The sequence below is a fragment of the Momordica charantia genome (genome assembly GCF_013281855.1).
Source record: "Momordica charantia cultivar OHB3-1 chromosome 9 unlocalized genomic scaffold, Mcharantia_2.0 BLBB01000009.1, whole genome shotgun sequence".
Classification (NCBI taxonomy): Eukaryota; Viridiplantae; Streptophyta; class Magnoliopsida; order Cucurbitales; family Cucurbitaceae; genus Momordica; species Momordica charantia.
The window spans coordinates 22,878,783-22,897,468 of NW_028275167.1; positions in this window are offsets into that span (position 1 = coordinate 22,878,783).

Sequence of the window (18,686 nt, forward strand, 5' to 3'; positions counted from 1 at the left end):
TGTTTGCCATTATCTGTCACAATGGCGTTGGGTATGCCGAAGCGACACATAATGTTTGTCCAAATAAAGCTTGTGACCCTAGCCTCCGTGATTGTTGAAAGTGCTTCAGCCTCAACCTATTTGGTGAAGTAATCTACTGTAACGACTGCGTACTTGGTCTGTCCCTTGCCCAACGGGAAAGGTCCAATAAGGTTAACTCCCCATTGCACAAAGGGTCATGGTGCCGAGATCGGAGTCAGCAGCTCGACAGGTTGGTGGACGAGGTTTGCAAAGCGCTGACAGTTGTCACATGCTTTCACAAATTCCTTTTCATCTCGATCAATCGTGGGCCAGTAGTATCCTTGACGAACGACTTTCACTGACAAAGACCTAGCTCCTGAATGGTTATCGCAGATGCCTTCATGAACTTCCCTAAGAACATATTCTTCATCCTCCTTGGAAATACACTTAAGGAGGGTAGGGAAAAACAACGCCGGTATAGTGTTTCATCTCGGAGCACGTACCGAGCTGCTTTCCTTGTCATCCTCTTGGTCTCCTTTGAGTCTGTCGAGACCTTTCCCTCCAGGAAATCCTTTATCGGATCCATCCACGACGGGGGGTGAGAGTCGACCTCCATCATGTCTGGCTCCAAGATAGAAGGATTGTCCAAAATCTCCACGGGGACCGACCTCGCCATATCGGTCTCGTATGCTGACGCTAATTTGGCCAAGACGTCTGCATTGGAGTTTTGTGACCTCAGAATCTGACTAATTTCACAGGCTTGGAAGTAGGCGAGGTGCGACCTGACCTTTTCCAGATATTTCTCCATCCGAGGGTCTTTCGTCTGATATTCTTCTTTGATCTGATTCACTATCAATTGTGAATCACTGAAAATTAGAAGATGGGTGGCCCCTAGCCCTCTTGCCATGCGCAGTCCGGCCAACAAGGCTTCGTACTCGGCCTCATTGTTCGAAGTGCGAAAGTTGAAGCGCAGGGCGTACTCAAAAAGCATGCCATCCGGGGCGAGGAGAAGCACACCTGCTCCGCACCCTTCCTCATTCGAAGATCCATCCACGTACATCGTCCACGACTGGTCGGGCCCGGAGGTTCGAGCTAGTGGAGGAGTGAGTTAGGCTATAAAGTCCGCGACGACTTGTCTCTTTACAGCCGTTCGGGGCTCGAACTGGATGTCGTACTTGCTAAATTCCACCGCCCACTTCATTAATCGTCCAGACGTTTCTGGTTTGTGAAAAACCTCCTTTAAAGGCAAGTTAGTGAGTACGGTCACGGTATCGGATTAGAAGTATGGTCTTAGTCTCCGTGCCGAGGTGACCAAGGCGAGGGCAAGCTTCTCCATCTGGGGATACCTCGTTTCGGCCTCGGTCATGGCTTTACTCGTGTAATAGATAGGGCTCTGCTGTACTCCATCTTGTCTAATCAGGACCGAGCTTACCGCGTTCTTTGAAACAGCCAAGTACAAGTGTAGTTTGTCTTCTGGCGTTGGCTTTGCAAGCAATGGTGCCAAGGAGTAGCCTTTGAGTCTTTCAAAAGTGGCCTCACACTCGCCTGCCCACTCGAATGGCCCCTTCGTCCTTAACACTTTGAAGAAGGGAATGCATTTGTCGGTAGACCTAGAGACGAACCGGTTGAGAGCGGCGATTCTCCCATTAAGGCATTGTAGCTGCTTGAGGGTCCTCGGCGCCTGCATCTCGAGAACGACCTTTATCTTCTCTGGGTTGGCCTCAATTCCACGGTTATTAACCATGAATCCAAGGAACTTGCCAGATGAAACTCCAAAGGCATACTTGGCGGGATTCAGCTTCATCTGGGTTTCAGTCAGGTCAGCCAGGTGCGACCTGGACTGCTTGCTTTTGACAAGCATGTCATCCACATAGACTTCCATATTTCGTTCGATCTGGCTAGCAAACATCTTATTCACCATTCTTTGGTCAGTTGCCCCTGCATTTTTCAATCCGAAGGGCATAACCTTGTAACAGTATAAACCTTGATCGGTTATGAAAGAAGTGTGGGCTTGATCTGGCTCATGCATCTTGATTTGGTTGTACCTTGAGTAAACATCCATAAATGTGAGCAGCTCGTGCCTGTCCGTAGCGTCCACGAGCTAGTCAATCCTCGGTAGTGGAAAACAATCTTTTGGACATGCCTTGTTAAGATTGGTGAAATCTACGCACATTCTCCACTTTTCGTTAGATTTTTTAACTAGGACGACGTTAGAGAGCCACTCAGGATACAAAATTTCTTTTATATATTCGGCTTTTAAGAGTTTGCTTACTTCCTCAACAATTACATCACTCATTTCCCTATTTACAAGTGTTCTTTTTTGCTTGACAGGTCGGAATGACGGATCTATGTTGAGGCGGTGAACCATTATTTTTGGATCAACGCCCGACATGTCCTCGTGCGACCACGCGAACACGTCGGAATTCGCCCTAAGGAAGGAGATGAACTCCTCCCTGTCCGCAGCGCCCAGCTTGGTGCCTATGCTCACTTGTTTCTCTGGGCTGAGCAAGGGGACAAGCTCCAACTCTTCAGTGGGCGCAGCTACTTCGCACTGGTTGGTCTTGGGCTGCTCGTCTTCGGAAGCTTGAGTTACCGGACCTGGAAGTTTTTCCACTTCTTCCTGGGCGCAGACTGCTGATCCTATTAAAGCCGAGGTATAGCACTCCCAGGATGCTTTCTGTTCACCTCGGATTATGCCAACCCCATTGATCGTAGAGTATTTCATGACTTGGTGCAAGGTCGACGGGATGGCACGCAGTGAATGGATGATAGGTCGTCCGAATATGGCGTTGTAGGCCAACCTACCATCTATTACCACGAACTCGGCCATCTGAGTGATTTGAGTGTCGCCTTGACTAATGGTGATTAGAAGATCTGTGCAACCTTCTGGGGTGACAGATTCACCCGCAAATCCCACTAAGGAGGTTGGGCTCTTTTTCAACTGTGCCATGGTCCATCCCAACGCCAGGTAAGTAGTGAGAGACAAAATGTTGGCAGAAGCACCCTCATCCACTAGCACTCTTCTGACCTGAACATGGTCTATGAGTGGTGCTATTACCAAGGCATCGTTGTGGGGCAAGTGTACCCCTTCGAGATCGGAATCGGAGAAAGAGATAAGGCAGGTCGGCTTCTACTCCTGAATGGCACAAGCTTCCCAACGAGCCTCCCTAGCAAGCTCCTTCCTTTTGTTTCCATACTGGCCCCACTAGAACAGCCAAAAATGGTGTTGATGACGCAGGTCGGTCATCTCGCTGAGGTGGCGTTCTTGAACGCTTCCTCTCTTCTTTTTTGCCTGCCGAGCTCAAGCCTGACTTGACGATGTACTTTTTGAAGTAGCCATCTTGAATCAGGTCTTCAATTTGACGCTTTAACTCCCAGCAATTCGAGGTATCATGGCCGTGATCGCGATGAAAACGGCAGTACCTGTCCTTATTGTGCTTTTTCGGGTCTCCTCTGAGTTTATCAAGCCGCTTGAGAAGTTTCTCCAAACCATTCTCCTCGATATTGGTTAAAATCTTGGAGATCGAAATGGTGGTTGGGGTGTACCGCTCATACGGCCCCCTCTGGCTCGAATCCGAATCAGACCTCCTGTAGTCAGTTCGTCCTTAAGAAGATGACCCCTTGTCCTTAGACTTAGAGTCGAACTTCCCCTTCTCTTGGGCTCCTAACTTTTTCTGGTCGGACCGCTTGTCGGTTTGGTCTACGCTACAACAAATCTTAGTTTCAATGTCAGACAAAAAAAATACGGAGGAAACGATGTCGGACAAGAAAAACACGGAGGCAACCATGTCGGACACGCTAAAAAACACGCCGAATTTTTTATTTTATTTTTTTTAAGTATCCATGTCGGGCCTAGCCCGCCATTGTAGTTTTAGTTTTAGTGGCGGGCCAGGCCTGCCATGAAAAGTGCCCAATTTTAACCCTAAATTAAAAATTTCACCCAAAATTTTTACACACGAAATTTTTTTGCCCCCCCAGTTCTCTTTGCCGCGCGAACCCTCTCTACCCTCTCGTGAAACCGGCGCAAACCTTGCTCCATTGTCGGGGGAAGGGGAGCAGACGACCACGTACAAGAGGCGCGAGCGAGACCAAACGATTAGGAGTAAGTTCCGGCGGCAGAGAGCGACAAAATCAGCAGCGATGAGCTTCGATTCGGTGGCAGGGAGCGAATCATCTCACATCACATTGATGGAGTTAGGGGCTTTCATATGGGGGCCGAATTATTTGAATATTTTTTTCGTTGTTATGTGTAGGTATCACTGAATTAAACATAGAGCCTTATGATGAAGATCAGGGGAGTGGTGATCTCCGATATGTTCAGGTTACTAGTACAATGATCCTCAAATTAATATAGGGCAGTCAAATTTTTTTGTTTAATGGTGATGCTAATGGAAAATTCAAAAATGATTTTTGTGCAGATGGCTGTAACGACATATAGCACGTCGCTTCCTTCCTCAGAAAGATACAGAAATGGTTACAAGCTAACTACTCGATTGGTGTTAAGTTAGTCCATTGCCTAAGGTCCTAGAGAAACTGCAATTGATTTAGTTATATATGTTTTCAGGTAAGATACAGATAGCATTAGTAAGATTTCTATTTACGTTTTACTTTAATGTGCCGAATGACAGTTTTTATGGAAAAATGGTGGCGCACGAAGTAGCCCTCATCTAGTTCATTCTGTGTGGGCAAATTTTCAAACATTAACTAACAATGTAAGTTTCATAATTGTAAGAGCCTGAATGATAAATACTTGTTTATCTATCTCATTCACTGCTAAGTTCGCTTCATAGTCGACAAGTTTTTCCTTTATTGAATGAATTCAGTTTTACTTGTACTACAGATAATATTTGGAAATAGGTGGAGGCATCTTTTAGGCGAAAGAGACTTTTGGGAACATGTTGGAGGAATAGACATTTGTCTTACACCGTCGAGTTTTGGTCAAGAAAATACACAGGTTCTTAAATACATTTGTTTCATTTTCCAAAAAGCCTTTTAATTGCCAAGAAACAGGAAATTAAGACCCAACAAATCCTCCAAAGAGAGCTTACCTAGTGTTTAGGCATGTTAGGAAATATATTTTTACTTATAATGTTGGCTGGGGATTCTGATTTGTTCTGATATTAACGGTTACTGACTCTTGAGGCCAAGCTGCAGACTGTCCATCTAATTTTGATTATTCTCTTTAACTCTGCGGACTCACAGGTTTATAGTTTTCTGAAAGCAAATTGATGGAGAATATTGAAGGTCTCTGTGGGGATTTAATTAGTGATAAGTCGTGGATGACAAAAAATAGAATGTCAACCGAGTATAGTTTAGGGGTTGTGATGTTCATTGAAAATGGATTACGACATTCAAAAAGATCAAATGTCATTTGTTGCCCATGTTTAAAGTGTGTAAATGCAAAGTCTCAACATTTGAATGTAGTAAGAGATCACTTATTTGTTTATGGTATTGATCAAAGCTATAAGACATGGATTTGACATGGTGAATCAATATCGATTAAGAGAAACATCGAAAGTATGTCTACTAGTGCACAAGAAGAAGTTGATGATGACGATTTTGATGACACAATCGGGATGTTTGAGGCTGCATATGATTACTTTGACGATAATCCACAAAATTTCGAGGAGCTACTAGGTGATGCGAAGAAACCATTATATCCAAATTGTAAGAACTTTACCAAAATATCTGCATTATTGAAGTTATATAATTTGAAAGCGAAATTTGGATGGAGCGATAGAAGTTTTACTGAGTTGTTGGCATTAGTTCGTGATATGTTACCAAGTCCTAATGAAATTCCAAATTCTATGTATCAAGCAAAAAAAACTTTATGTATTCTTGGGATGAAGTATGAAAAGATTCATGCTTGCCGCAAGGATTGTTGCTTGTTTAGAAAAGAACTCTCAGATGAAGATGAATGCCCCATTTGCGGAACATCAAGATGGAAGCTTCGTAAAGATTCAAAGGAAGCAATGAAAAATGTTCCGGCCAAAGTCATGTGGTACTTCTCTCCAATTCCAAGATTTGAACGAATGTTTCGAAGTAAAGAAATATCAAGTTTATTGACTTGGCATGCCAAAAAAGAGTAAGTGATGGATATATACGACATCCAGCAGACTCAATTTCGTGGAAAGAAGTAGACAAATTGTGGCCAGAGTTTGGTCTAGAGCCTAGAAACCTTCGTCTTGCTCTTTCAACAGATGGGGTCAATCCACATGGTGAACAAAATAGTAAATATAGTTGTTGGCCAGTTATGTTGGTGACGTACAATCTACCCCCGTGGTTGTGCATGAAACGAAAATTTCTGATGTTGACTGCATTAATATCTGGTCCCAAACAACCAGGAAATGACATAGATGTTTATTTAGCTCCATTAGTTGATGATTTGAAGAAGCTTTGGAATGATGGAGTTGAATGTTTTGATGCATATCAAGAGCGGTGTTTTACACTTAAAGCTATTTTACTGTGGACTATTAATGATTTTCCTGCGTATGGAAATTTGTGTGGTTGTACGGTAAAAGGATATCACGCATGTCCAATTTGTGGGGAGAAAACTTCATCCATTTATTTGCCAAAAGGGAGGAAGATGGCGTATCTCGGGCATCGTAAGTTTTTACCTCGTAATCATCCATATAGGAAGCAGAAGAAAGCATTTAATGGTAAACCAGAATTGGGATTCGCTCCTGAACCATTAAGTGGAGTAGAAATTCTTGCAAAAGCAAATGGACTCCAATATTCATTTGGTAAGAAAGGAAAAAAGGAAGGAAAAAAGGAAAAAAATGATGGAGATCTTTCATATAGTTATTGGAAGAATAAGTCTATTTTTTTTGAGTTGGAGTACTGGAAGCATCTTCATGTGCGGCATTGTTTAGATGTGATGCACATTGAAAAGAATGTGTGCTCAAATCTTATTTGCACATTACTTGATATTCCAGGAAAATCAAAGGATGGATTACAAGCTCGTCTAGATTTGGTCGAATTGAATATTAGATAGGTTGGAAGGGAGAGATATGTTGTTGGCTAGTTTTGAGTTATTCTAAAAGTGGAGAGGTTATGTTGAAATTTGTACTTTTTGATTATCTGTGTTTTGAGTTTAAGGTTAGTTCTTGAGTTAAGTTTTAGAATATCATAATGTTTGAAATTAGTTTTACTTGCATAATAACTTTTGAGTTTCAATAATATTGAGAATTATTTTGTGAGAATAGGTTGGAAGGAGATATATTAGTTGGTTAGTTTTGAGTTATATATTCTAAAGTGGAGAGGAGAGGTCATGATGAAATTTGTACTTACTCTTGATTGTTTGTGTTTTTGTTAAGCTTTTATAGAATAGGTTGGAAGGGAGAGATATGTTGTTGGCTAGTTTTGAGTTATTCTAAAAGTGGAGAGGTTATGTTGAAATTTGTACTTTTGATTATTTGTGTTTTGAGTCTAAGGTTAGTTTTTTAGTTAAGTTTTAGAATAGATATTGTTTTATAATGGATGAATGTGTTAAAAGTTTTAGTTGCATATTGAGATATTATCATAGGTTTGAAGGAAATATATATAGTTGGTTAGCCACGTCTGGGCAATCAACTATTTTTTTAATTAATTTATTCACAAAATAATGACGGTCAATATCTGTCACGAAATATAGTCATTCCATGACCCGCATTTCGATGTAGATACAATGACGTACAAAGAATGTCACACAAAAGATGACGAACAAACAATGGTGTACAAACAATGGCGTACAAACAATGACGCACATACAATGACAGCCACAAAACAAAGACAATCGTAAAGATGTCGGTTGTCAACCGACATGGTTATTCTTTCATGACGGACATGTCCGTCATGTAAAATGTTATACATGACGGGCACTGCCCGACCTTAAAAGGGTCGTTTCATGACGGCCATGTCCGGATGGAAAGAGAATATACATGACGGGCAATGCCCGACCTTAAAACTGTCCGACATGAAAGAGAAACAAGGACACTCGTATAGATGTCGGTCAGCGACCGTCATGATTACCTTTTAATGGCGGGCAATGCCCGTCATGTAATAGCAGATTTGTTATAGTGCTAGCTTGGTTCTGAGCAGTTCCTGCCCGTCTATAACCTTCTTAGCCTTCTGCAAGACCTCAGCGAAGGTTGATGGTGCTTCCTCGCCCAACTTGACCGTCAGAGTCTCGTCGGCCAGCCTAGTGAGGAAGTAGCACATGGCCGAATCATTGGAGTAATGCGCGACCTTGAGCTGCTCCTCTTGGAAACGAGTCACGTATTCTCTTAGAGTCTTGCCTTCTTTCTGTCGGATGGTGGCGAGATGAGTGGTTGTTTTCCTGTCATAGTAACGAGAAGAGAATTGACTGATGAACTCTTTCCTCAGCTGACTGTAGGTTGAGATCGACCTTACCGGCAGCCTTCGATACCAGATTCGAGTGCTCCCTATGAGAGCGATCTGGAAAGCTCGACACTTAATGGCGTCTGAGGCTGCTTGAAAATCCATGAGGCCTTCGAAGTGTACATAGTCCTTTTGATCCTTAGACTCGTCATAAGGCTTCATAGTGGGCGTTTTGAACTTTGGAGGAATAGGGGCCTCCAAGACGTCTGAGGTGAATGGCGACTCGCCTATCTCGCCATCATCGAATGGACTCTCCTTTCTCTCGCATTTAGCCTTCAATGCCTCGACCTGCTCATCAAACCTGTGCTTCATCAGGTCAAACTCTTCCCTCGTAATCACGGCCTCCAGTGTCACAGGTGTGTACTTCGACTGAGCTTTGAGGTCAGAGTTTGAGTATCCTCAAGAGCAGGACAGAGACACCCCGGGACCTCTTGATGCCTTCCTCTTCTTGTCGACGAGGTGCTTCCTGAAATCGTGATCTCTCAGGCTATAGTCAATCCCTTCGTTATTGGCAATGGGCTCACGATAATCAGGGTGGAGAGCCGGATCATGATCCCCTCCATCTTCAGGCATGTCGTCCCCGCTTGGGACTTTGGAGGGAGATCCTGTTTGGTTGGCCCGTGTCATCTCGGTATAGATCTCCTCCATGGTGCGCACTTGATTGCGCATGTCGTCCAACTCCCGCTGAAGGGTAGCCAGAACTTCAGGGTCCGCGCCTGGGGCCGCCCTTCGAGAGGTCTTTTTTGAGGTCCCACCTCAACCTCGGTTGGCTTTTGGAAGTCTAGGGTGAGCAAGAGGTAATTCATGATTCGCATGGCGAGTAGATCTTCGTAGCAGATCTCCCTCTTGCCCTGCTCGGACTTGGTCCTCGACTATTCTGGCGTCGAGGTCACGCTCAATGCCATTGTCAGCGTGCAAACCTCTCCGTTCTGTCGTACTGGCAGAGTTCGCTGGCTGCACCATTCTAGGATCACTTTTTAGTTGTTGGGATGACTTGAAATGTCCTTCCCACAGACGACGCCAAATGTTTATGCAAGAATTTGCACAACGGTTCTTGAGCTCGAACCCAGTCGTCGCTCCGACCTGAAAGACGAAGGGAAGACCTGCACAAGATTGCAAAATCTCCAACGCTCAAGTCAGTAAGCAGCTCGAACTCAATATTAAGTTCGAGGAGAAAATCGATACCTGATGGTGAAATGAGGCCCTCTATTTATAGGTTTAGGTCCCGATAGGGGTCACGATCTGGTCGGTTTTGAGGTCGGACATGTCGAGTTCGAGTAGATCAAACTCGGATACTTTCGAGGTTGTAGTACAATTAGGGGTAATGAATTTTCCGAGGAGGAGAATAATTCTTTCAAACCATCTCTTCTGACAGTCAATCTCTGTCCTCCACGTGGCAATCAGATATTTTATCCCCGAATAAGATCTATAAATTCTATAAAAATTTAAAGTTAAAATACTATTTTGGTCTAGTTCATTTAAGTCTTGTACTTTTAAAATGTTAATTTTGATCAATGTACTTTAAACTTTGATTTATTTTAGTCTCGATACTTTGAAAATGTTCATTTTGGTCCCTGTACTTTTAAAAAATAATCATTTTAGTCACTCTTTTTGCAAAATTTTAACACAAATTTTACACATAACGAAAACTCTTTAGTTTAAAATAATGTTTACATTTTAAGAAATATATTGATGCTAGTGTCATGTTGAAATTGTGATAGAAAAAAATGAGATCGAGAATAAAATTAAGGGATCAAAATGAACATTTTGAAAGTACAAGGACTAAAACGAACTAAAATTAAAAGTCAAAGGACCAAAATGAGCTAGGGACCAAACTAATATTTTAACCAAATTTTAAATATAAATTTATTATCTTTTAGTATAATAACATTTGAGAGTGGTGATTCAAACCCTGGTATGATTTTATATTGTACATTATCGTACATTATCGTACTTTATTGTTTTTCCTTCTTTAGTTTTGTTTCCTTGTTTAGTTTAGGCAATACATGTATAATTTGTATCATTTTTGCTTCAATGAAAAACCTAGGGGAAATTATACCGAAATTGTCATGGTATCAGAGCGAAGTTAGGACGTTTAGAATTTCATCTCCGGTGAAGGAATCTCGTCTGTCGACCTCTGCTATTGCTGTAGCTGTTTTTATCTGCGCATCTTCGGTGTAGCTATTTGTAGCTGCCTGTCGATCTCTAGTGGCTTTTTTTTATTGGCGTATCACCGATTGAATCTCCAATATTAGCGCTCGTCCACCACCGACGCCGCAATAGTTGCTTTGATCCGCTGCCAGTGCTGTCGCAGTCGTATTGATCGACCCACCGATCATTGGCGCTACTGCAGTCGACCCCGTGAAGGTTGCTGGCCGCACGTTGCAAATTTGGGAAATCCAGATCCAGATTTGGGAACATAAGGATATTTTGGTGCAATTATTGGTTCGACCTCTAACCTAAACTATAGGGATATTTTGTTTCAGCAAATACAGATATGAGAACATTTTTTAGTGCAATTTTTTGGTTCGGCCCTTCTTTCGGTTCGGTCTAATTTTCTGGTTTGGTTCAGCCATCGGTTCGATTCATTGGGCGGTTCGGTCTAAATTTTTGGTATAGTTCAGATTACTAGTTCATTTTTTATGTGTGCAGATTTGGGTTTAGTTTAATTCCACCATGACGAATAGAGAAAAATCTCCATTGATAGTAGTCGTGTTGAGTGCTTCTCTCAATCGATTGCACGGTAATGATGATTGGATTATTGATACGGGTTGTTCTTACCATTGTTTGTTGGAGATTCCAATGATCCCATCCTGTCCTGTGGGACTTTCAGATGGACAAACCGTGGTTGCTAATAAGCAAGCGTTGTGAAATTGACTGACTCTATAATTCTTCACAACGTTTTCTTTGTCCCTTAATTAAAGTGCAATTTACTATTGGTTTCACAGTTGAGTGACAAACTTCATTGTTTTATCCAATCTAACTCTAACTTATGTGCTATTCAGGACCAACGTTCGAGGGAGGTGATTGGCACAGGTGAGCGATGAGATGGACTTTATTATCTGTAACAACGTCTTATAGTGCAAGCCGTTTCAGTTCCTAGTTTGAAGTCCTTGGAATTATGGCATCACCGATTAGGTCACCCATCCGAGAATGTAGTAAGGTTGCTCCCTTTTCTTTCCAACTCTAAGGATCATTTAGATAAAGGATGTGAGGTATGTCATCGGGCTAAACAATCTCGCAATAGTTTTCCCTCAAGTCAACATAAATCCACTCGAATATTTGAGCTAATTCATTGAGATTTATGGGGTCCGTACAATGAACTTTCTTCCTGTGGTGCACGCTACTTCTTGACTTTGGTGGATGATTACTCTAGGGCTATATGGGTTTATCTCTTGATTGATAAAATAGAGGTTTTTTAAATGTTTATGTCCTTTGTTGCCATGATTGATCGTCAATTTTCTCAAAAGGTGAAAATAGTTCGTAGTGATAATGGAATAGAGTTTAACTGTCTGAAGAATTACTTTGCAAGCAGTGAAATTATGTTTCAAACCTCCTGTGTGTGTACACCTCAACATAATGGATGAGTAGAACGAAAGCACTAACATATTTTGAATGTTGTCTGTGCTTTGCGTTTTCAGGGAGGATTGCCAATATATTTTTGGGGTGAAAGTGTTTTGGCTGCCGCTCATCTCATCAATTGAACCCATCTAGCGTTCTCCTCAATAGGACCTTGTATGAGATTAAGTTGTGCCCCTTCTTTTGCTGAATTATGTGTTATTGGATGTTTGACTTTTGCCCATAATCAAAACACTAAAGGTGACAAGTTTGCTAGTCGAAGTCGCAAATGTGTTTTTGTTGGCTATCTGTTTGGAAAAAAGGGATGGAGTCTATTCGGTCTTGAGAAAATGGAGTTCTTTGTATCACGAGATGTTAAGTTCTATGAGAATATATTTTCTTTCTTGACTACTCAGAATTCTAGTCTTGAGCCTACTATGGAAAGTGTCGATTTCTCTTCACAAGTATTTCTTAAGGATGTGAGATTTGATGAGATAATGTGTGAAGAGGGCATTGATCATTTACCAGCCTTGTCCCTGTCTCCATCTCTTGAGCCGCCGCTCTCATCATATTAGGCTCAGTTACCTGCCATAGACACTTCTTCACGACTTGATGATGGGATTTGTGAGGAACATGTTGACGAAAGGGTTGGAAAGGAGCAACTGGGGCGTAGATGTCGAACGAAGGTACCATCTGTTAAGTTACATGATTATGTGATACATACGGTTACTACGAAAAGTCCATCTCTTTCCTCATATGATCAACGCCGTCGTCCTTCCTCAGGTACTCCTTTTCCTATACCACATTATTTTAGTTGTGATAAATTTACTGCACCACACCGAAATTTTCTTGCAGCTATAACTACAGGCGTTGAACTATAATACTTTTAGTTGTGAGGAACAGGCGTTACAAAATTAAATACAATTTTGATGGCAACATTGAGCACTTGAAAGCCCGACTCGTTGTTCTTGGCAATCATTAAGTTGACGGAATTGACTACAATGAAACTTTTGCTTCATTAGCAAAAATGGAGACAGTTCGAACTTTTCTTGCGGTTACAACATCGAAAAATTGGGAGTTGCATCAGATGGATGTACATAATGCCTTTCTTCATGGTGATTTGGATGAGGAGGTCTATATGAAACTTCCTCCAGGCTTTACATCCAGTAACTCCTTTATGGTTTGTCGACTACGAATGTTGCTATATGGTTTACGTTAGGCTCCTCGATGTTGGTTTACCAAGCTTGCGATAGCTTTAAAGGGGTATGGTTTTCTTCAGTCTTATTCTAATTATTCTTTATTCACTTACACTAAAGGGTTAGTTCAACTCAATGTTTTAGTGTATGTCGATGATTAGATAACTCTAGCAATGATTTTGTTGCGATAACGCGGTTTAAGGCATATTTGTGCCAATGTTTCATATGAAGGATCTGGTGTACTTAAATATTTCCTTGGTTTTGAGGTGGCTAGAAATAATTCAGGTCTATATTTGTGCCAACGAAAGTATGCTCTTGATATCATCTCAGAGATTGGTTTATTGGGCTCCAAACCAGTTTCATTTCCTCTCGAACATAATCATCAGTTGGCACGTGCCATGAGTTCTTCTCTTTTAGATCTGAAGTCCTACCAACGCTTAGTTGGGCGGTTTATCTATTTGGCTGTCACTCGTCCTGATTTAGTTTACTCAGTTCATATTTTATCTCAGTTTATGCAGGAATTGAGACGGGAACATTGGGATGCAGTGTTACGTTATTTAAAGAAATCTCTTGGCTAAGGAATTTTGTTGCGTTCCGACAGTGATCTATTTTTGACAGGCTAGTGTGATTCGATTGGATAGCTTGTCCTCTTACCCGACGATCTCTCACTGGATGGTTTGTTTTTTCGTGAAACTCGCCCATTTCATGGAAGACTAAGAAACAACATACAGTCGGTCGCTCTTCCGTTGAGGCAGAATATCGTTTCATAGCTTCTATTACATGTGAACTTGGTTGAAGGGTCTACTTCTGAGTTTGAATGTTCATCATCCAAAAGAAATATCTATTTTCTACAATATGTCTACATTACACATAGCACAGAATCCAGTTTTCCATGAACGCACCAAACATATTGAAGTTGACTGTCACTTTGTTCAAGTGCTATCAAGGAAGGCCTAATTGCACTATCTTATGTTCCCACATCGGTACAATTGCAGATATTTTACTAAGGTGCTGGGAAAGAAACAATTTGATCTTCTTCTTGGCAAGTTGGGCATGTACGACTTGCATGCTCCAACTTGAGGGGGGCTGATACGATTTTATATTGCACATTATTGTGCTTTATTGTTTTTCCTTCTTTAGTTTTGTTTCCTTGTTTAGTTTAGTCAATACATGTATCATTTTTGCTTCAATGAAAAACCTAGGGAAAATTATTCCCAAATTGTCAAACCCACAAACTTTTGAATGATGATGACATATGCTTTGAGATAAGCTTAGGTTGATACTGATATTTATTAGATATTTATTAGACAACTGTTTAAACTTCAAGTACCTATCTAATACCACATGAAAGGTTTTGAGACTTTTTAAACATTTTCTTCAAAGTTTTGAGACTTATTAAACAATCCAAAAAGTGAAAGGACTAATAACTTGTAATGTAATTTACAAAACTTTAATTAATAATTAAAAAAAATTGGTTTGATTTGGGTTGAACCAACTCCTTGTTTTCTTCAACCCGCATATCAAAAAAAATTTGTTTCGGCAAAAAATGACCAAATTGAATAAAAATTCAATTAATTTCTATGAACATTTCCACGTATCTTAAGATTGGATATAGGCATGAGAATTATATTATATAGTAAAAATAAATATAGATGAAATATAGCTTACTTTGAATATAACCTAACTGGTTAAGACACGTATTTTTGATCAAAAAGTCGTGTGTTCAAAATGGTGATCAAGCACATTGAAACTAGAATGATAAACAACTTCAACTCAAAGCACACTTCCATCAAAACAAATAGCACGTTTACAGCCCAGAAAACAAGTCTTAACATCTCCCTCTTACACAAGTCGGTAGCTATGCAAAGCCATAAGGAGAGTTAAGTAAAATGTAAGAATGAAAATAATACAAAGATGAGAAAATGAAGAAAAAGGAGCTGAAGATCAGTTCCAAACTACCACTGAAGAGTCTTCTTCTACTCTTTGCTTGCTTTGCAGTTTTACGAGAGAGTTCTTTAGAGTAAAAGTGGACTTCTTCCAAGAATGAGTGGAGGGGAATGTTTCTTGAGGTGTGTGTCCTTGGAGGCTTCTCCTCTTGGTTGTATTTATACCCCCTTCAGATACTAGGGCAACAACGCGGACCTTGAGGAACTCAGCTCTCACTTTTGGGTAAAACCTTCAATTACTTTGGTAAATCCCGTTGTGCAGTCCATTTATTGTCAGCTTGTCGTTTTCTGCTGCTCTCTGAATCTGGATTTTATGCTGCAGCATCATCAAAGCTGCAGCAAAATGCACCAAAATTAGTTCCATTGTAATTGACAATACTACTATGTAGAGAGCTGGTGCTTATGATCTTTTTAACACAAAAACAGTGAATAGGGATGCAAGTGATGCTATCTTTAGCTAATTTATACCAACATTATACCCAAATAAGTCTCTATTTGGAGAGTTATCAGAGATACTTTTATTCTTTCATACAAAAAGTGCTTGAGATGTATTCCTTTTCACCTTGGAATGCTCCAGTTCCATCGATGTTTCAAATGCAACATAACCAAGCAATGAGAAGTAACTTTCCCATAGCTCACAAATATCAATTTTCTTGTATATATTATGGTGATAACCATCCATTTGATTATTGTCCATCTAATCCTAATTCTAGTTATTTTGTAGGTCGACAACAGAATCATTGAAATTCAAGCCCTTATCCGAACACTTTCAACCAAGGTTGGAGAGATCATTCAAATTTCTCGTGGGGAGGATAATATAATGAAAGTTATTCTAACCCTGCCCAGCAATACAAGTAAACATTTCCACCAGAGTTCCCAACACAACCCCAGCAAGACTACGATCAACAATGGATACTAGAACAAGTGCAAACGTTGCAAAGTTGCAACTTTGAAGAGATGATGGAATTTATGGCAAGAAATGATGCAACAATATGCAACCTGCAGATCCGTTTGGGGCAATTGGCTGATTAGTGGAGGAACATTACATCAGAACCAGTGCCTACCAACGCGGAACCCCCAATGCGAGAAGAAGAGTAAAGTGAGACAGCAAACCTATGGGGCGAGCTAGTTTTTGAAGAACCTGAGCTCCAAGTGGGAAATGATGATCCAAAAATCTTTGATATGACCAACGAGATAGAGAAAGAGAAAGAAGTTGAACCAGAGCAGCCGGTTGAGATAATTGAACAAAAAGGTGAATATGAGGTAGCAATAGGCCCAAACTCAATGCTCGTAACTTTTGAAGCACTCTCTCCATTCCCTCAACAAAATTTGAAGAATAAGCACGACCATACATAAGGGGGAGTTGAACATTCATCTTCAGGATGAAGAAAAGGGATTAGAAAACAAAGAGAATAAGATAAGTTCAAATGATGAGATTGTAGTAGGGTAACCATACCACTTGCAGCTATGGGATCACTCTCTCACTTCCCTCAAAATTCTTTTCACGACAACTCACTTATAGATATGGGACCACTTTATCCTTTCCCTCGTTGATTTCTCAAAACATACAAAATGGGGAATTCACCATACATCTTAAGGATGAAGAAAATAAAGAAATACAAGAGGATGAGACATAGGCAAATGAAGGATTTTATGTTGAAACCAAAGTCTCAATTCCCACAAGCAATTGTAGAAGAATATCAAACCTACCCCTCGAGCTGAACCACGAAGCATATTGGGCTTTAAAGAGGAGAAACTATGACATGGTTGTAGCCGAAGGAAGATTTAATGAGCTCGAAAAAATGAATTGAAAGTCTGAAGCCTCCAAAAGTTCTTCAAAGTTAAATCTATAGGAAGGAAGTTTTAGTTTACTGCTTATTTCAATTTCAGTCTTTTATTTTTCTGAAGTTTTTAGTACGTGTATTTTCATAATGCAGGATGAATTTTTCAAGAAAACCATAAAGAAAGGCACAAGTGCAAGGAGAGCTGCCTAACACCTTGGCTGGATTCTCTGGCAAAATGTTCAATTATAGATCTATTATAGGTGATAAATCAATTTGATCCACCAAGAGAGTTTAAGAGTACTGAAAACCAAGCATTTTACCATGGTTTAGTGGGAAGAAATCATTTGAGTAGCGGTCTTAAAAGCATATAAGATTGTCAGGAGAATACCAAGACCAAATACCACCTTATAGCCGGAATTTGAGCCTGCACCATAAGGGAGTTTTCTTATCCTTATTTCTACTTTTCTGTTGTTTGAGTGTGTAGACACCGTATTTGGTCCGGTTTATTTTATTTTTATTTTTATTTTTGTTATTATTTAATTAAGTTTGATTTAATTGTTTGGTTAAAAATAAGATAAGATTTTTAATGTAATTTGTTTTGGTTAAAAAAATAATATTAGTTTTAAGGTAAAGTTTTAATTAAATTAATTTTTTTTTTAAAAAGTAGAACAAATTTTTGTTTTAAAGAATTTGATTTATAATTGAAATAAAATAAAAAATTTAATTAAGTTAAATTTTAAAAACGATTTTAAATAAAATTTATTATTATTATTTTAATTAAGATTTTATTTTAGTTTTAAGGAAAAGTTTTTTTTTTTTTTTTGTTTCTTCTTGGTCAAAGACCTCTGTGGTGTCACACTCTCCCTCTTCTCCTCCCTCCTTTTTCTCTACTCTCTTATGACCGTCCCTCCTACCATTACTTGGAGTGATTATTTAAGAGAGGGCAAGCACATCAAGGAAGGGGGGACAGAGAAGAAAAGAATCTCATTCACTTTTTTCTTCTTCTTCACCACTTCATTCTCTCATTCTTCATCACCATCACCTCCTTTATTTTTATTTTGTTTTTCTTTTACCACCACCATCTTCTCTTCTTCTTCACTCACACTAGCGACCCTCAGCATTCTCTACGACTCCAGATCCGACGATCCACAACTCCGGTGACGAATACTACACGACCCCCGGTGTTAAAAGGATTCCGGTGGGTTTTATTTTGAAACGAAAAGGAAGAAAGTTCGTTGGCAAAGTTATGAGAGAGATGGATCTGGAGTCGTAGAGAATGCTGGGGGTCGCTAGTGTGAGTGAAGAAGAAGAGAAGATGGGAAATCATTGGACAATCATTAGTTATGATTTGAAAATCGATTTGAGTTTTGAATGTTTTCTTTATTGTGTAAAAAGAAACCAATGTTTTTTTTTTTTGAAAAATCAATATTAACGTTTTTATTTGAGATAAATAAAAAATGTTTTAAAAGTAAAGTTTTATTTTTAAGTTCTAAACATTTTAAAATAATTAAAATAAACCTAAGTTTTTTTTTTTAAAAAAAAGAGAATCTTTTCAATCAAATGTTAAATAAATTTTAAGAAAAGTAGATAAAAGATTTAAAAATGGATCTCGAATATTTATTTTTAGTGTGATAGATTTGACAAACAAGTTTTTGAAAAAAAAAATGAATAAGATCTCATTTTTAAATAGTTTGTTTTAAATAAGGTTTGTTTTACACAAATTTCAAATCTAAAACAAAATAAAAGTTTTTTTTTTAAACAAAGTTTCAAAATAAAATATTCTAATTTTAAAATGGAAACTTAGTTTACATCTAAGATGGTTG